At 34.2% G+C, this 20,297-nt stretch overlaps 1 long non-coding RNA gene across 1 annotated transcript; it reads right to left on the minus strand.

Annotated features, from left to right (window-relative positions):
* Positions 1-947: 947 nt before the first annotated feature.
* On the minus strand, positions 948-10,449 carry LOC128549489 (uncharacterized). The gene is made up of 4 exons (XR_008367760.1): positions 9,904-10,449; positions 5,671-5,856; positions 5,205-5,288; positions 948-3,437 (listed from the first exon to the last, which is right to left on the minus strand). It is a non-coding gene; the product is annotated as an uncharacterized LOC128549489 (long non-coding RNA).
* Between the last annotated feature and the right edge of the window lie 9,848 nt (positions 10,450-20,297).

The raw sequence follows: 20,297 nt of genomic DNA on the forward strand, positions 1-20,297 counted from the left end.
ATATTGCTGTCATTGTACTTACTGGTATTTGCCCATTGAAGAAGACATTTACCCCTTTTGTTACTCTAGATACTATAGCTAACAAAACTATTAAGTCTAATTTAAAGGTGATGCCTGGAATAAATGTTATGACTATTATCAGGGGATCTCCACCTCGATTCACTCTTGACTGGAGATCTGGTTTTACCCCAATTGAATAAGCTATCTACATGTAAGTTTTATATCTATTGAGGATTATTTAGTATTGTCCGAAAGTATTGAATTGTCACTCAAGAATATTCCGTATGTTTCCGCAAATAAATTTTCGGTGCCCAAACAAAAACAGAAATATAAATATTGAAAACCAAGTAAAATATAACATTTCTTTATCACCAGGTCGTATATGCAGATTATAGTTGTGCTGACAAAACGTTCAGCGACCAATCTCGGGGATGTGAGTTCGAGACACCTGCTTGACCATTTTCATTTTTTCTTTTAAATTTCATCTGTAAACCTAGAATGCAGGAAAACTGTCAGACTTATCGTGATTTTATGTTCATTTATTGAAAGAAATACACACAGTTTTGACATCCTTCTACGTACAATTTATTACCAAGAGTGTTGGATATATTTGATAAAATGTTGTAAGAATATCGATAAAATGACATTACATCGGATTAATGAAAACAGTCTGAATTGAAATAGAAGCCGTGATAACGTGCGTGAAAGTCGGAGAACTTATCAAGTATGCCACTGTGCCATCGAAAAACTACACGCCTGGTAAACTACAGAGATACTTCTATACGGTAAACTGCTCTGTCGTGCACATCGCGATAAAAAAACATCAACAAAGGTGGGTGTCATCATATTTTTTTTTTATTTTTACAATCAGTGTATCGAACATCAAAAATCGGGGAATGATAGGCGATGTAGATACAATTTAACTTTGCAAAGAACTTTAAGTTTGCTAATTCATTCTTAATTTGTGGTCGTGGTGATGTTTACCAACAAGCTGATTTAGAAGTAAATCTGGCCATTTCGTCTCGGAAACATTTTCATTGTCAAATATTTACATTTTGATTAATATTAAGAAGCCAACCGAGTAGGCGTGTAAAATATACAATGCATTTGGAAAAAAAAATGTACTGAAAATGGTTGGGAAGTCATATTATTTACTTTTTATTGTGAGAGATAGCTCTGTCGTGAAGAAGATAGTCATGTCGCTAAAGAGATATGTCTGTGGTGTATTAACAGAGCTCTGCGTTCATAGTTCAAATGTTTTACTATTTACGTTGGGTTGTCCTCATTTGAAATGATATAAAGTTATTGTTCCATTTAATATACATATATGAATTTTCCAAGTATTGTTTTGATAAAGTTTTTTTATGAGGTTATATTTGTAAATTTTGAATAGTTGTACATTTTGTTAATCTTTTGGCTCCTGATGGGTGAGTTATTGTGATCGCTCGATGTCCGTCGTCAGTCGTCTGTCTGTTTCTCCGTCAACATTTAGCTTGTGTATGCAATAGAGGCTGTATTTTTCAATTGATCATGAAATTTAGTCAAAATAATTGTTGTGTTTAAATCTAGGTTAAATAAGAAAATGTATCATCTGGGGTCAAAATGTAGGTCACTAGGTCAAAATTTAAGAAAAACCTTATCTATGCAATAGAAACTGCATTTTAAACTCTTATCTTTATGAAATTTGATGAGAATGCTTGTCTAGATAAAATCCAAGATAAATTTGAATATAGGTTAACTGGAATAAAAAAGCTTGGTCACCTGGTTAAATCAAAATAAAGCTTTAAATATGTGAAAGAGACTGAAGTTTTTCAAATGATTTTCATCAAATGTGGTCAGAATGATTGATGGAATCTAGGTCAACTTTTAATATGGGTTATCTTGGATCAAAAACTAGGCCACTAGAAAAAATAAAAGAAACAAATTGTGTTTGCAATTGTAACTGTATTTTATACCGGATCTTCATGAATTTTGATCAGAATGTTGTCTGGATGAAATCTAGGAAAAATTGAAATTTGGATCATCTTGGATAAAAAACTAGGTCACCTGGTCATTTGAAAGAAAAACCTTATGTACACAGTAGAGGATGAATGTTACACTGGATCTTTATAAAATTTAGAATGATGGTCTCTACACAAACGCGTCTGATTGGTTCAGATAAAAGATTAATTGATAGAAATGAAAATAACCGAAAATATTAGAATTTCAATTACAAAGAAAGCTCTTAAATTTAGAATTACATCACTGCAGTAATTATGTCAGTAATTGTATGTTTAATTGAGGTCGCTATTAAATGCGTATATTGTTAAAACACTGAATGCATTATGATAAGCTTCTACGTAAAGTTGTCCTATAAAGTTTATCAAGCTCGTCAATCAGCATGACTGTTGAAAACTTTCAGATTTTAGATTCGCTAATGCATCTGAACGTGCTCGTACAATGATGAAGTCACAGCGACTCTGATATTTGTACAAAGTATATTTTATTTATTTGGTCGTGTCCTCAACGAAAAGCAATTATGGTATCATTATATTCAGATATGATTTTAAAACTTGTAAAATCATATCTGAATATAATACAGTGCAACAGATTGTGTAAACAAGTATCGGAGCCACTTCCACTAAAGTTACAGACAACCCTTGCTTTTCACAAGATAACTTTACGCATCATTTTTTCTCTGACCGGATTCATCTTTTTATAGAAAAAGTAGCACATGCCGACTGTAAGACAATATAGCCCGCTCGCTAAAATAAATAGTCATACTTGGGTATTAAATGAACATGTTGGATGATTTTTTTGTCAAAATATAAAAATAAATGTAATCTATAACTCTGATGTAAAATAAAATGGCGTCATTTAAAAATCTAACGGAAGTGGCTTCTCCGTATTGGCCCTCTGTTTTGAACCAATCAAAATGCTTGAATTCCGCATTGGCCCTGTTTTTCTCATATTGGCCCTGTTTTTCTTATATTGGCTCAGTTATGTTTTGTTTTAGCTCTGTCTGTTTCATATGATGTTTGCAATTGATCTAATACAGTGAGTTGAATAATAATGTATGTTACCAGTCTGAGACTACTTTCATTAATATGCATCAGTACCTGATACAGTTCTATAAATAGCGCACGTAAAAAACTTCACTAAGTTACATTTAAACATCGATAAAATCTGAAGATTTTTTTCAATAACATAACAACAAAAAAGATGGAGGTATATAATAACAGGGTCATTATAACAGTAGCTTGATTCGGCTCTCGTGGAGTTTGCAAGGTTGGAACACACTCGGCGCTTGCACAAAAATATATAAAAATATTTTAGTTTTCGCTGATTCGCTGGACGATGTATCAAGTTCAAAGGTTGTCATTGTCCTTAGTGTCAGTTTCTTCGCTATATTTTTCATAGTATTTAATGATCCAGCATGTCGTAAATATCATGAATAACTGAAAGAAAAAACGAAACTGATTGCATTCAATACTGAAAATATCTACTCAATAGTTAGAAGATTATATATATAATTGGGTTTGTTCGCCTCGCCCTCTATAAAGCATACTTACCCTACATATTTCCGTAGAGGGTCTGTAACAAACCCAATAATTGACTCACTTCTTCCGGGCAGTAGGATAGCTCCTTTATTCGTTGAATATCAACCTAAAAATGAAACGTTAAATCATAATTAAAGAAGAAACATTTTGATTAACTATTTTCAGCAGTAATCTATATGAAATTTACAAAATTTCTTGTAATTACATTTTTATATCGAAAATGCAAATTTCCGCCATTTGAATTGCAATTCTCAAGTAGGGTCACCCACTGATCATCTATAGAAATATAGAGGGCAACCACGTGTCACAGCTCAACAAATGGAAGGGCTAGAATCTTGTAAGAGATAAAACAAAGTTTAATATTTTATGGAAACGAAATATATGAAAATATTACCTATGTATCATACGCGTCTGACTATCAGAATTTGTCTGACAACAATTGAATAAATCTACACCTGATGTAGCGTTTTCAAGTAAAACTTTTATAACTCACATATTTTACCGGACAGTTCTGTGAGGTACAGTAGGTGTAGTTTGTCGTATGGAAATGGTTATGGTCTATATTTCGACAGTGTGAACAACTGTGTGAAATCCAATTTAGATCAGCATTGAGTATTTATATATTCAATAATGTTAGTGGACTTAAGGTATTAGACCACTAATAGAGAACCTTCTTTTGGGAAAGTATTCAATTCCTATCATAAACCTACTTTACTGCAGTTCTTAGGGGTGCGTAGGTTCAAGCCCTACTGGGACCAAATTTTTTTTCCTTATTTTCCTTTTTTACTAGTAAGTTTTTACTTCTTTCAAGAAGGTGCTAGGTGCTAGCCGGTGCTAGGGGTCGTGGGCAGTGTTGCATTTTCCATTACTGCTCATGAACAGACTCAATCAAACCGAGTCTGCAATTTTCACTGTTTGCATTGTTCTCGATGCTTCCGAGGGATCTACTTTCCAGATTTTATTATTGATTTTTTGTACAAAAATGGAAAAAGATGAATCTTATAAGCGGTTTCTTGGTGTTCAAAGTGAATTTACTACTTAAACAGAAGGGGTAGAGTTACACATCTTGAAAAATATTAAGTTACATGTGGTGAAAGTTCTCTATTTTGTTTTTTACTCTTAGATTATATATTGTGGAAGAAATTTAGGTAGGTTTTACACCTTCCCTAAGTTTATTTTTAAATGGATTAAGCAAAATCCAAAACAGAAACACATCATTCAACCTTTTTTTTTCAGTGTTGAAGTAAGAATTCTGTCTCATTAAATCTGTTTACTTGAGGTACCATAGAAAAACTGACATTGACATTTTTATTTTGTGTTTTATAATTGTTTATCAATAGTTTCATGTTTCTTCTATTGAAATTAATGGTAAAATGAGTTCTCTGCAAACGTTTTGGATAGTGGCTATCACTTTGAAATTTGTCTCTACTTGAGCTTGAGGAGATACCATAAGTTATTCAAAATTTATAAAAAACGGCACAGTAAAAGTTGTTTAAAATAGTGCAAAACACGGTTACCTTTCAGAATATATCAAGCAAATGCCATTTTGTAAACATTACTATTAGTGACCTAATACCTTAAACTGAAGGACTGAAATCGCAATATAAATCTAACAAAATGATCAAATGTTAACTGTGAAGATAATTTTTGTATAAATGATCTTACCTGAAACAACATAATTCCGATGCATATGCCAATGATAATGTCTGAATGCAAGTTTATTTCGTCCCATATACTATCAAAGCAACCCTACAATACATATTTCTGTGACACAAAGAATCGAACAAAATGATGAGATTGAAAACTAAATACGGCTTGTCAACTTGAAATACATTTGATATCTATTTTCAGTCACGTTACGCACACTAGCTTCGGTGGTTTTTTTTTTTTTATTATTATTATTATTATTTTCCATTTGCCAATTTAAATATTACTAGTTTCACAGAATTCCAAACATCGTGGTGCATCTATTGCTGTTTCATACGATGTACTTTGCCCATATCCAAACCCATACGTATCATTAGATTGATCAGTTGCGTCATCTGCTAGGTATGCACGTTATTTCAGTACAACCTGAAATTGGTGGTGGTATGAAAATTGTTGCTCGACTGTCAGTCAAAAATATACTTACCTTAGTATTTAAAAATGTGTATGTTGAATTTGTCGAAGTTGTCGAATATGTCGACCTACGCAAATTACTGTCATATAACAACGCCTCAGTTTGACACAACAGTGGATCGCTGGGTTTAGGATTTTCTGGATCTTTGTTGCTAAGGACACAACAGGTCTGTGGCACATACATCGTGTATTGCAACTCCTTAAGGAGAATAAAATATGATAAAATAAAAATGCGCTCACAGTGAAATTCTCATGTACATGTCAATTTTGCTATTAATGCATAACCGTTTACAGAAAACAACTGATATTAAATAGTACAGAAAGTTTCATTTCAAAGATTACAAGTTGATTTGGTAGTATGTTTCTTTGTTGTTTTTGTTGTTGTTGTTGTTTTTTTTTTGTTTTATTTTTTTTTAATATCGTACGTTTTGTCGCTATTAAATAGCACTTACCTTGAGAACAATGTTATATTTTTGACAACCTGATTAGGTATACTTTCTGATAATATGTGTACTTGTGAAATATATTTCAGTTCAGTTTTGCGTGTTTTGCTGGCTAATAAAGAACGGTTTTGAGTTCTCTAGTCATTTAGGCCAAAGGCTGAAATAATCAATTACGACGCATGTGAATAAACAAAGAAGAAATCAATTCTAATACGTTCAAAATACACAAGGAAGGGATACTTATCTGGAATCCTTTGTATGCGTAAATGGACGTAGCAAACTGAAATAGGCAAAGGCAGGTCATTTTGCGAAAATGTTTTAAACAACAGAGAAAAGCTTAGAAGTGTTAGAATATAATATTTAGTACAAATTAACAAATTATGTATGTTGTTTAGTATTTGTTTTTTGAAAAGCATTCCATTCACCAAATCACCAAGTGAACATTATAAGTCGCCGGTAGGAACTATATTTGATACGCTTTAGGATTCTGTCACTAATATAGAGAAGTTAATCCAAATGTGAAAAGAAAAGAAATGATAGATAGATCTATTGTAAATGAAAGGAATATAAGGCAGTTAACGAAATGCTTACATAAAGGAATTAGGAGCTGAAAACTGAATAAGATTTTAATTATTTCAAAAGATAGATTTTTTTAGGAAAGTAAGAAAAATGTTGAAAGAACTTATCCCTACCCTATATTAACGACTCCTAGAGATTTCCAGCGAGCACTGATTGACTGAGTCTTTACCTGTGTCTACATCACGCTGCATATATCTTGTATATTTTGAATATACTACTGCAGACGAAAAATAAATCTATATGACCGCATGTAAGACAAGGGAAGTCAGTCTAAAGGCATAAGGGCATATTTTGCATATTTTGTGATTGTCTCTTTGTCTGTAAAAACAGTGTATAAATCGTGCTTTGTTTTACTTTATTGTCAAACAGTGGGCCTTTAATTAGAAGATGTATGATATAATTTTTCGAAATGTCTGGGTTACAAGAAATTATTTGCACTCATTATTTGAAAATATGAAAAGTATTTCCGTTCTTATTCGTAAGGATGCTGGCGCTAGGGTCTAAGAATGAAGCTTAGCGTGTATTTGGTAAACAAACGAATATATTAAGATGGTAAGAGTCCCAAACAAAAAAGGCCCAATAAACACTGTCAATAAACGCCACTAAAACCATATTCCGCAAGCGAGTTGTTAATCCAACAAACACCACCAAAACCGTGTTCCAATTTCACATGTAAATGAGCTTAATGGATCGCTAATTAGCATATTAAATGTGTCACTTAACAGCACGCTAATGTAGCGCACAATAGATCGCTCAGTGGAACGTATATTCTAATATGGCTAACAATGCTTTTATCATCACAACGATGTTATGTTGACGTCACGTCAACGTGATATTTAGCGCCATGTACGCATCAAGAAATAGCCCTTTCAAATTTCATGAAATATTTTACTTAATAACATGTTTTAAACGAAATGTCGAGCGGAGCGGTGGTCTAGTGGATAAGGTGTCGGCCGCTCAATCCAGGGGTCGTGGGTTCGAGCCCCACTGGGGTCACGACCATGACTTCTTATTTGACACCAGTACTGGTTTTTCCAGGAAGCGGACTCGAGAGTGGTTTCAATAAGCTTGAAGCTTTCATCACAATCGAGATGTCACATTGCACAAATGTTTTGAATAATTTATACACATACTAAATTAGTTATTCGCATTGCTGAATAATTCGCAATAATTTTCGCTCGAACTGAATTCTGCCGCAAGACCGTTTCCGGTCCTGGCGTGTTTTAACAAATACCTACTATTGGCGCCATGCTTGGGCAAAGAAACAGTTTCATCATATTTGATATAAATTTTACAATAATGAACATATTAGAATCGAAATAATTTATAGCTTCGCCCTCGTGAAATTATTACGCCCGACGTATAACTGCCCATCGTGTATAAATAGTGATAAAGCACTGTTTTGCTATAAATTATTTCTTAAATAGATCGTATAATGGAACGCATAATAGATCGTATAGTGGATCATTTAATGGATCGCATAATGGATCATTTAATGGAACGCATATATAATAGATCGCTTAATAGATCACTCAATGGAATGCGTTTCATCAAACTGATACATTCCTAACTACAGGCTGTATTTAATTGAAGCCTGATGCATTCAGTTTTGGCAAATCGTTTATGTTATTGGGTATAGCCTATATTTGCAGTCAAATATGCAGTAACTGTTGAAAAGGTCTTTCTGTTAAAATAATTCAAATATTATTTGTTAAATAATATATGTTATATATGATACAAATTTAGCAATCATTCAACATTTTCATGAACATTTGGATGCAGTTTTATACAAATCGTTTGATAAATCATGCAGCTTACAGAAATCCCATCTTAAATTTTGTAAAATATGGATAGACAAAGAGAAACATACATTTATTAACTAGTTTCCATATAAGAAAGTATACAGGTCATTTGAATCAGCATTTCAAAAACTATTGTGTTAGGTTGATAAATCTTTGAATTCTAACATACAATGAAATCTATAAAGAACCACAATGTAAAATGAAATAACAACCACCATTTTTTCTTCAGTTAATCTATATCATGTCCAACCTTTACACTTACTACATACGAAATGCACTAATTTCTGACCCTCTATTTTATACCTTAGATGGGATTACATAATATAACCTAGCAACTAGATGATCTGCTGTTATATGGTACATTGGATGGATTAAAACCATATGTTTCCTGATAAAAAGGGAGAAAGCCTTCTAAATGGCTCTGTAAAGTTAATATCTACCTTCAAAATCGCCATCCATTTAATGGAACACGTTCCGTTAGCGATCCATTGCAATAATTTCTTGATTGTTTCAATGGATCACTAATGGAACACGCTAACAAACACCAAAAATGCGGTTTTGTATAGTGTTTATAAGGTGTTTTATAGTGTTTATTAGAAAAAAAAATTGTTTGGAGTGTTTTGGGGTAACTTTTATCAAGATTTTTTTCAGCCTTTAAACGGAATGCAATGCGCCGCAATAGACCTTTCTAAAGCAAACGTAAATCGGAAACGGATTGCTGAATCCGTAAATGTTATTTGCAAATTATGGTCTAAGGAAGGTTACTATTGCATTACTATTGGATGAAATTGTCTCCCTGAGACCACAAATTAGCCTAAAATTTTACGGATTCAATATTCCGTTTCGTAATTACGTTTACGTTAGAAAGGTCTAGTAGCAGTTATAGTATAATGAAAGCCTCGGAGATACCGCAAAAAAAAAACAACAATTTATCGTGGAAGTATTTAGAGTTCTGATAGTGAATGTCAAGTAGCTGAATAAAAGTTCAGTGACATGAAAAGAAATCTGACAGTTACTTGTATAAAGGATTATTGATATAATGCATGTTTAAATATAACCGTTTCCATTATTGATCGAGCGCAACTTATAAAATTTAATGAAGTTGGATTAAAATTAGAAGAAACAATACGATCACCCTGATTGTAGAGTTTTCCTTCGCATGAATATTATACTTAATTTTCATGAGGCAAATTACTTTCCATGATATTATCGAAAAGGCTGGATGTATGCTGTCTTTTTATCTGCCTTTTCCATCGAAGACAGTCAAATCGGATTACTAGATACAGTACGAGTTTTGTTTCAAAAGTGCTCTCTTACAACCATAATAAGACTGTTAAAGGTGGACGAACAACCAATTGTCCAAAGTTGATAAAACACTTTATCAAAACATGTTTTGAAATTAAGTAAAACGTAAATACATACCAAAACAGTGAAATTGATTGCGCTATAATCTTCTGGACCATATGATCCGCAACAGTGTAGCTATATAAAATGAAAATATACATTAAGGAAGGTTATTTCAGCATGTCACTAGGGCCTCTGCAGACACGTTAATACACGCAACAGAGGTGTAACTTCGCTATTTTTCCAAAAGATTTAGTGTATGTTTTCATAGATCAAAACATTATGATTCCGGTACTATGACCTACTTCTAAAATTTATATGACACTTAGAGCATCAAATTTAAAACACACCAATTGATACCGCCTAAAATCGTACTCTAAATATAAATAATCGCACAAGATAAATGCGATACAATACCACAGGGTTATGAACTAAAATAGTCCAAATAATTTGACGTGTAGAACAAAGTTATAATGATTGAATGGTCGGTGTATTTAGAGAAACTAAGAAATATTGAAACAATGAAATAATCCACAGAGTACTGTTAAAGACAGAATAGACAGGGGGAGTAAGCGAGTAAGCAAATAATATAGGGGAGATGGCAGTGCATGTGAGGTGTGTGTAATAAAGCCATTACATAAAAAGTATGATACATTAGTGTTAAAGCTATGATGTCGTCTTACTCTTTAACCCCATCACTCAACACACGTATTGAATTATATCGATAACATCTTGTAGTCTCGAACAGCGTAACACTCAGAACTCGTTCAGGGGTCGTTGACGGGGAACTATTTAGCGTTTGGACATTTATAAAGTTTTTGTTTCGAGTGAAAATTTCCTAGACCATGCTTTGGACAGGACGACAACTCCGCTGCGACATCTCAGAAGGACGATTAGGAGTTACTTTTCTTGAAACGTCGGAAATGAATACAATAATTGATTCTATTCAGTGGTTCTGTTCAATCATAGAAATTAAATCATGTAGTGATTCTACATTTTTTATAACTGTACTTAGATATGAAATTCAGATGGATCTACTGCTTTTGTAATCAATTCATGCAGATTCATATGTGTTTCAGGTTTAAGTGATAACTTAAAAGCACTGAAACAGATCAATGCCCTGCACTGCGTGAATTAGTGGGTTAGAGAAGGTGTTCAGATACCTTTTATCATCAGACCTGTGAAGATTTGAACTTCAAAACCGCAGGTTCAAAAAACGTCAAACATTTTTCATAGATTCAGAAATAACTAGGCTGTTGACAAACGGTAACATGGAGAGATGTTGTGTCCAGGACACGTGTGTAAGAATAAGTTCCGTTAGTGACAGACGTTAGGCAGCTAGGTTCTTTATGCAGCACACCAAAAGAAAAGAGAAATGAAGACGCACGTGGTACTGTAAAGCTTAAAATATCAGATGACAAGTTTGTAACTGTTGTAAATAAAGACAAGGGCTTATTTCTTATTCCCATTAGAAATGGAAGACAATATTTAGCCTTTAGATGGAGAAACTCTTGCTATGTCTGGTAAATGTGTAAATGTTTGAATTATGCTCTTAAAGACATCTGACATATGTCATTTTGGTTTACGCGTGCTGATGGCGTAAAGTTGTTGGCCACAATGAATCCATAAAATCTTTTGAGAAGCTTTGCGAGGCTGTACAGGTCAGATTCGTACGGACATATTCAGCCACGGCCTATGTAACCCCCCCCCCCCCCCCCCCCCCCCCCCCGCCCCCCGAGATTGTCACAGTTAGAAAAGGCAATATGGGCGGTGATTTCATTTGATGTCACTTCGCGCATATTGCCGGCAACACAAATATTGCAGCAGACGCATGATCATACAGAAAAACGGTTCGCGGACTACCAGAACGCTCAGATAGATCGTTTTAACAGTCAGTATTTTGACACTCTTTCAACGTCGCCAATACGTTAACAAAATAGTCCCAGACAGAAACAGAAAATGACAAATTTATACTAGAGGAATTTATGGCCAAAAAAACGTAAAGAATAAAGTTTGGTCTGATGAAACAGCAAACAGAATGCATTTTCCTTTAAATTAGCTAAAGGAACTGTCCGCTCTTAATAACAATGTTGTATATTTCTACAATGACACAGAGATTTGTAGCAGACTGTTTCTGACAAATAATGTTCATCGCTTTTTTACACAATGTGTACATAATACTTACTAAACAAAGACCGCCTCTGTACTTATTTAATGCGCTAGACTACTTGTGCAAAGGCTTAATTCAGTGATGTGGTACAGATTTGTGTCGATTCAGACAACTAAGATAGAATCTTTGTTCAATGAAAAGCTCGTTTAAATGATATTGGGTCAAGGTAAAAGTCACGGTGACTAAAAGTGAAATTTTTTGCTGGTATCGTCATCGAAACTTACTTCCGTTCAAAAACATTTGATTGTGTTTAAATATTGAAATGACACTTATGGTTTATAGGTATCTTATAGCATGTCAGTTGGCTAAGGATTAAGGTCAACATAACTGTATATAGTAGAAAAGCCAGTTTCCGCTAAATAACTTCAGTTTCTATTGATGGATTGAAATTAGTAGCTTACAGAAAAACACAACAAAGCTTGGATTGCATCTTGGGCCGATTGGGTCAGGTTCAAGGTCAGTATAACTGATTTAATTTGCAAAAAGATCAATCGTGGCGCAGTTGTCTAATGCGTTTTACCAAAACAATTTGTGTTGTGCAACGGATGGGTTGTAAAAAGAAACAAGAAGATGCCGTAAAGTCAAGGTAAAGGTCAAGGTCATAACTACTTAAAGTAGACTTTGATTATCTTTTTGTCGAAATCATGAATTCCAGAACGACAAAAATCGCACTGGCTTAGATCTAGCGGTGCCCGTAATAGTGGGGCGGGAATTCCAAAAATAGTTCAAATGACGATACAAACATGAAACTTTCAGGAAATAATAACTAGACCATAGGAACTTTAAAAGTGAAGTGGGCCCTTAAATATCTCTGCTCAATCAAGATGGCCGCCATTTTCAAAATGGCCGCCTAAAATTAGTCTACAAGAATACATAAGATTGAAATAAAGCTACCAGGGGGGGGCCCTTCTTGCATTTATATTTGCCTAATATGCCTTTAATTCTTTGAGAACTCCCAACAGTTAATATTTTAATTATTTCAGGTAATGTAAACAAGATGGTGGCCATTTTCAAAATGGCCGCCAGTGCTATAACTAGAAATACTAGAAGTATACATATGGTTAATGAACAGATGTCAAAATATTAATAATCATCGAGCATTGGCTGAAATAAACGTATGTTGTTAGACTGACAACAATACATACATTTTGTAATTAAATTTATTTGTTAATAAATATATTATTTGCAGTGATGATGGCAGTATTCAAAATGGCCGACTGAAGTCCAAATCATAAGTAAAATTTTCATCTAATCTTCATTAATCTGTTTATTAAAGGCCTATCAATACATTTCACATTAATTTATTGGTAATATCAATATCATAAGCAGTTTACACAAATGGATAATATTTTTATATGCAAATATATACATATATCTGATATCTACATATATCTGATTAATTTTATTTGATGTTATATTATGTAGAGGTGCAATATATTTATATATATCTTAATTAGAAGATACCAGATTTGTGTCCATGTAAATTGTCAAATCTTGAAATTGTTACTAATGAAGAGTTGAGCATGTGATTCTGCTATTCTGATACATTTTACCCTTTAAACGTTGAATTAACCTAACAGTTACACGAGCATAGCAAAGTGCATTAGTTAAGTTCACCCTGAAGCAGCTACAGAGTCTAGAGCCGCATGCTTTTTTTTCTGACAGCCACACTTCTGAAGTTCTTGACAAGATGCTGAAACTACAGGCATTGAAAACCAGAACGGTTTTATTTGTTTGTTATCTAGACATTCCCAGCCCCATTCCACAACATCTGGCAGAACTTGTATAGCTGACATTTATTGTGCCCATATTTGTCCAGCCTGATATGCAAAACGCTTTGGATGTTTATGCAACACACCTTGAGTTGGTGGAATCCTATCATATGACCTTTGATTCTTGGCAAAAACAGATCAAATCTAGTCTGATTAACATTAACACATGAACTAGATCTGTCATATAAAAATACTACAAACTGGTCAAGAATGTCCATATCTTCAATGGTAACGGCCTTAGGTCTGTTGGATAACCTACAAAATGTATTTGTAGCGTCTTCATACACGCACCACGTGTTCCACGCTGACAATTTTCCTTTACCACTGAAAGAAGAAACCGTATCACATCAATGCATGGAAAACCAAACGCTTTTTTATCAAGTTCACGCACAATATCATGTATTGGAATCCATCGAAAGTGTTTGCCATGCCCAAATGAGATCCAAAGTTCTTTTAAATTGAGTTTACTAAAGCAGGAAATAGCTAGAACAACAATCTCTGTGTCAGTACTTTTATGATTGTTGTTCTAGCTATTTCCTACTTCAGTAAACCCAATTTAAAAGAACTTTGGATCTCATTTGGGCATGGCAAACACTTTCGATGGTTCCAATACATGATATTGTGTGTAAACCTGATAAAAAAGCGTTGGGTCTTCCATTATCCCATGCATTCACGGGATGTGATACGGTTTCTTCGTTCAGCGGTAAAGGAAAATTGTCAGCGTGGAACACGTGGTGCGTGTATGAAGACGCTACAATCACATTTTGTAGGTTATCAAACAGACCAAAGGCCATTCCCATTGAAGATATGGACATTCTTGAGCAGTTTGTAGTATTTTATATGACAGATCTAGTTCATGTGTTAATGTTAATCAGACTAGGTTTGATCTTTTTGCTAAGAAATAAAGGCCATATGATAGGATTCCACCAACTCAAGATGCGTTGCATCAACATTCAAAGCGTGCTGCATATCAGGCGGGACATATATGGGCACAATAAATGTCAGCTATACAAGTTTTGCCAGATGTTGTGTGGAATAGGGTTGGGAATGTCTAGATAACAAACAAATAAAACCGTTCTGGTTTTCAATGCCTGTAGTTTCAGCATCTTGTCAAGAACTTCAGAAGTGTGGCTGTCAGAAAAAACGCATGCGACTCTAGACTCTGTAGCTGCTTCAGGGTGAATTTAACTTGAACTTTGCTATGCTCGTTTAACTGTTAGGTTAATTCAATGATTAAAAGGTAAAATGTATCACAATAGCAGAATTACATGTTCAGCTCTTCATTAGTAACAATTTCAAGATTTGACATTTTACATGGACACAAATCTGGTATCTTCTAATTAAGATATATATAAATATATTGCACCTCTACATAATATAACATCAAATAAAATTAATCAGATATATGTAGATATCAGATATATGTATATATTTGCATATATAAATATTATCTATTTGTGTAAACTGCTTATGATATTGATATTACCAATAAATTAATGTGAAATGTATTGATAGGCCTTTAATAAACAGATTAATGAAGATTAGATGAAAATTTTACTTATGATTTGGACTTCATTAGGTCGGCCATTTTGAAAACTGTTGTCATCATTACAAATAATATCATTATTATCAAATAAATTTAATTACAAAATATATGTATTGCTGTAAGTCTAACAACATACGTATATTTCAGTCAATGCTCGTTGATATTTAATATTTTGACATCTGTTCATTAACCATAAGTATGTATATTTCTAGTTATAGCACTGGCGGCCATTTTGAAAATGGCCACCATCATGTTTATATTATCTGAAATAATTCAAATATTTACTGTTGGGAGTTCTCAATGAATGAAAGGCATATTAGGCAAATATAAATGCAACAAAGGCCCCCTGGTAGCTTTATTTCAATCTTATGTATTCTTGTATACTAATAGGCGGCCATTTTGAAAATGGCGGCCATCTTGATTGAGCAGAGATAATTAAGGGCCCACTTCACTTTTGAAGTTCCTATGGTCTAGTTATTATTTCCTGAAAGTTTCATGCTTGTATCGTCATTTGCACTATTTCTGGAATTCCCGCCCCAGTGGGGCGGAAAGTAAGGAATCTACTGTGCACAATCACAAAAGAAACTTCGTCTGCTAAATTAAATTACAAATGGATTTGGCATATAAAGGGAAGTAACTTTTCTGAAATAACTTGCAAAGTGTGTAGTATTATAAAAGGGCTACCACTTTTAAAACTTTTAAGGGTAATAATTACTTTTTTTGATACTTGCATAAATTTACTTACCTCAGAAAGAGAGGGATTTCGTTTTCAATTTAATACAGTCAATACATACATACATTTGCTATTTCAACATAAACTTGTAGGAAAGCTTGGAAATATAACAGGACATTACCTCTATACTGTGACATAAAAACAATGGTAAGTTAACATTTGTAATGTTAATGAAAAAAAGATTATCATTTAGGAAGTCGCACCTGTATTTCCTATACCTGTCTTTCAAAACTAACCAAATGTTTTAACTGATTACCATTTTTATACTTTTATTATATTAAAAACAAGCTTTTCCTAGACACTCAGTGTCTTTAAATACTGGGTTTTAATAATAATTGTCCATAATATCGAGTGTTCCTGCTTTCCTTTTACATATAATAAAACATACTGAAAGCACTTAATGGCGGCCATTTTGAAAATGGCGGCCATCTTGAATGAGCAGAGATAATTGAGGGCCCACTTCACTTTTGGAGTAACTATCGTCTAGTTAACAATTCCTGAAAGTTTCATGCTTGTATCATCATTTGCACTATTTTGACAGCAGATACCTTATTTTCCGCCCCACTATAACAGAAAATAATCAGTAAGCTCCGGTTCAAAGGTTAGAATGTAACATATACAGAACTAAAAGCCTTCGGCCAGGAATGTGAAGTTAGCAGAATACCAGAACAACAGAATAGCAGAATAACTCCAACAGAATAGCAGAATAACACCAGCAGAATAGCAGAATGACTCCAGCAGAAAAACAGAATAGCAGAATGACTTAAACAGAATAGCAAAATGTTTTCAGCAGAATGGCAGGATAACAGAACAGCAGAATGACTCCAGCAGAAAAGCAGAATAACACCAGCAGAAAAGCAGAAGAATAAGTCCAGCAGAATAGCAGAATAACTCCAGCAGAATAGCGGAATAACAGAATAGCACAATGACTTCAGCAGAATGGCAGAATAGCAGAATGACCTCAGCTAAATGGCAGAATAGCAGAATGACTTCAGCAGAATAGCAAAATAACTCAAAGCAGGGTAGCAGAATAGCTACAGCAAAATGACAGAATAGCAAAAATACTCCAGCAGAATGGCAGAATAGCAGAATGACTTCAGCAGAATGGCAGAATAGCAGAATAGCACAATAACTCCATCAGAATGGCAGAATAGCAGAATAACTCCAGCAGAATGGCGGGAAAACAGAATAACAGAATGACTCCAGCAGAATAGCAGAATGGCTACAGCAAAAAGACGGAACAGCAAAAATACTCCAGCAGAATGGCAGAATAGCAGAATAACTCCAGCAGAATGACAGAATAGCGAAATAGCACAATAAATCCAGCAGAATGGCAGAATAGCAGGATAACTCCAACAGAATGGCAGAATAGCAGAATAACTCCAGAAGAATGGCAGCATAGCAGAATGACTCAAGCAGAATGGCATAATAGCACAATAACTCTAGTAGAATGGCAGAAAAGCAGAATAAATCCAGCAGAATAGCAGAATAACTCTAGCAGGATAGCAGAATAGCTACAGCAAAAATGGTAGAATAGCAAAATTACTCCAGCAGAATCGCAGAATAGCAGAATAACTCCAGCAGAATGGCAGAATAGCAGAATAACCCCAACAGAAGGGCAGAATAGCAGAATAGTACAATTACACTAACAGAATGGCAGAATAGTTAATAACTCAAACAGAATAGCAGAATAAATCCAGCAGAATAGCAGAATAACTTCAGCAGGATAGCAGAATAGCAGAATAACTTCAGCAGAATGGCAGAATAGCAGAATAACTCCAGCATAATGGCAGAATTAAAAGATAGCAGAAAAACCCTAACAAAATAGCGGAATAGCAGAATAACTCCAGCAGAATGGCAGAATAGCAGAATAACTTCAGCAGAACGGCAGAATAGCAGAATAACTCGAGCAGAATAGCAGAATAACTCCGGCAGAAAAGCAGAAAAGCAGAATAACTCCAGCAGAATGGCAAGACACTTTTCATGCTTAGATTCGAATGTTTACTGCGAGCCGCTTTATAAATCACGGCAATCTGATGGTATCCGATATCAGAGAGAATGAAAGAGAGAGAGACTCTAAATATAACCTGTAAGTTAATGAGAGAAGGAACAACTTCTTTTATTGGTAAATAGTCACTACAAGCATGTTTACTCTGAATGATCACTTCTGAGAGTACTTGAAAACAATCTAAATCACTCAACGATCATTTCTGTTTCTCTTGCATTAATACATCTGCATTGGCTAATTCAGTCGTGCATCATTTTTTAAGGTACTTCTTGCATTTTTTGTGTGTTTTTTTCTTGCTTTAATTAAAGTAACTTGATATTAAAATTTCTCCTTCTTAATGCTTGTTTAATTTAAAACACCTTATTTACATCTCTAATTCTGTAATGGTACTACATGTATTACAGTTTCATAACGCTGTATGTTAGATAAAGTTAAAAGAAGTAAGTGTTGATCATCGTGACTACACCATGGGCTCGTAAATACACAATAAAAAGGTACTAGTATTCCGTGGAAACGTCTGTTTCATTGGTATACCTTTCACTCAAACAGAATTTTTACCGTCTCGGCCGCAGATGGCAAAACCTTTTTTACTTTAGACCGACAGTTGCAGGCCAATAGACTGTATATTTATGGATGATCAAAAGAGAAAAATGAGTGAAGTCTTTTGAAAAGAATTTTGTTGTCAAAATAGCATTTCAATAACTGGCATGTAAAACAGGAAAATTTATATTTTGATATACTTTTCGTGTAAACATAGAATAGTCCTATAATAAAATCATTTGAAAATGACATGTATGTTCCAAAAAAGGAGACACAAATATTAAAAATAGCCTTACCAAAGCAACAACATCTGCTTTACATAAATTGCTATTTTCCGCTCATATAACTTGTCATACAAAATTTGCAGAGTCCCACCTCTAATATTAGATGTTTATTCACTAAAATTTGAAAATTATTGGAAAAGGAAATACCTCTGTGGCGATTTAGATATGAAAGAGAAGGTTGTATTCACCATACAGTACTATCATAAAACGCCATATAAATGTCATAACTTTCAAGGGCACTCTAGTAGTGAACTATTCTGCTAGTCTACTGGAGTTATTGCTTAAAAAACTCATGTTGCAAAAAAATAGCCTTTTAGCACTGATGTTAACTGTCTGGCAGATGCGAGTCCAAATAAAAACATAAAGCCCTTTTCTCTGTTTTTATATTGACCTGCTAATTTGATATTCTGTTATTTTGCTGGCGTTATTCTGCTATTCTGCTCTTCACCTGAAGTCTACTATTCTCCCGGGGTTTGTCTGCTATGATGCTGGAATTCTGTTATTTTCTAGCTTAGGCTAATGTTAATTTTGCGAGGTAATATGCGATAGGAATAATGCATAAAAGCCGTTCTTAAAGTTGTTCATTTCAATGTCAAAACTGGTTTTCTAACAAACTATGTTTAACTGTTATCCACACACATAGTCTTAGGGTAACTTAAATCATAATTTAAAAGCGAGTTAATATGAACAAAAGTTATTCCGCTAATCTGCTGGAGTTTTTCTGCTAATCTGCTATTCTACCCATGTTATTCTACTGTTCTGCCATTCTGATGGAGTTATTCTGCTATTCTGCTGGAACTATTCTTCTATTTTGCTATTCTGCTTGAGTTTCTGCTATTCTGCTGTTCTGCCACTCTGCTGGAGTTATTATGTAATTCTGTCATTTTGCTGGAGTTATTCTGCTATTCTGCTATTCTGTCATTCTGCTCGAGTTAGTCTGCCATTCTGCTAGATTATTCTGCTATACTGCTGGAGTCATTCTGCTATTCTATTACCCTGCCATTCTGCTGGGGTTATTCTGCAATTTTGCCATTCTGCTGGAGTGATTTTACTATTCTGCCATTCTGCCAATCTGCTGTAGTTTTTTTCAACTATTCTGCTATTCTTCCATTCTACTGGAGTTATTCTGCATTTCTGACATTCTGCTGGAGTTATTCAGCTATTCTACCATTTAGTCGATGTTATTCTGCTTTTCTGCCATTCTGCTGGAGTTTTTCTGCCTTTCTGCTGTTGTGCAATTCTGCTGGAGTTATTCTTCTATTCTGCTATTCTGCTGCTATTCTGCTCTTCCGATATTCTTCCATTCTACTGGAGTTATTCTGCATTTCTGACATTCTGCTAGAGTTATTCAGCTGTTCTACCATTCTGTCGATGTTATTCTGCTTTTCTGCCATTCTGCTAGAGTTTTTCTGCCTTTCT

The sequence above is a fragment of the Mercenaria mercenaria genome, chromosome 16 (genome assembly GCF_021730395.1).
Source record: "Mercenaria mercenaria strain notata chromosome 16, MADL_Memer_1, whole genome shotgun sequence".
NCBI classification, from domain to species: domain Eukaryota; kingdom Metazoa; phylum Mollusca; class Bivalvia; order Venerida; family Veneridae; genus Mercenaria; species Mercenaria mercenaria.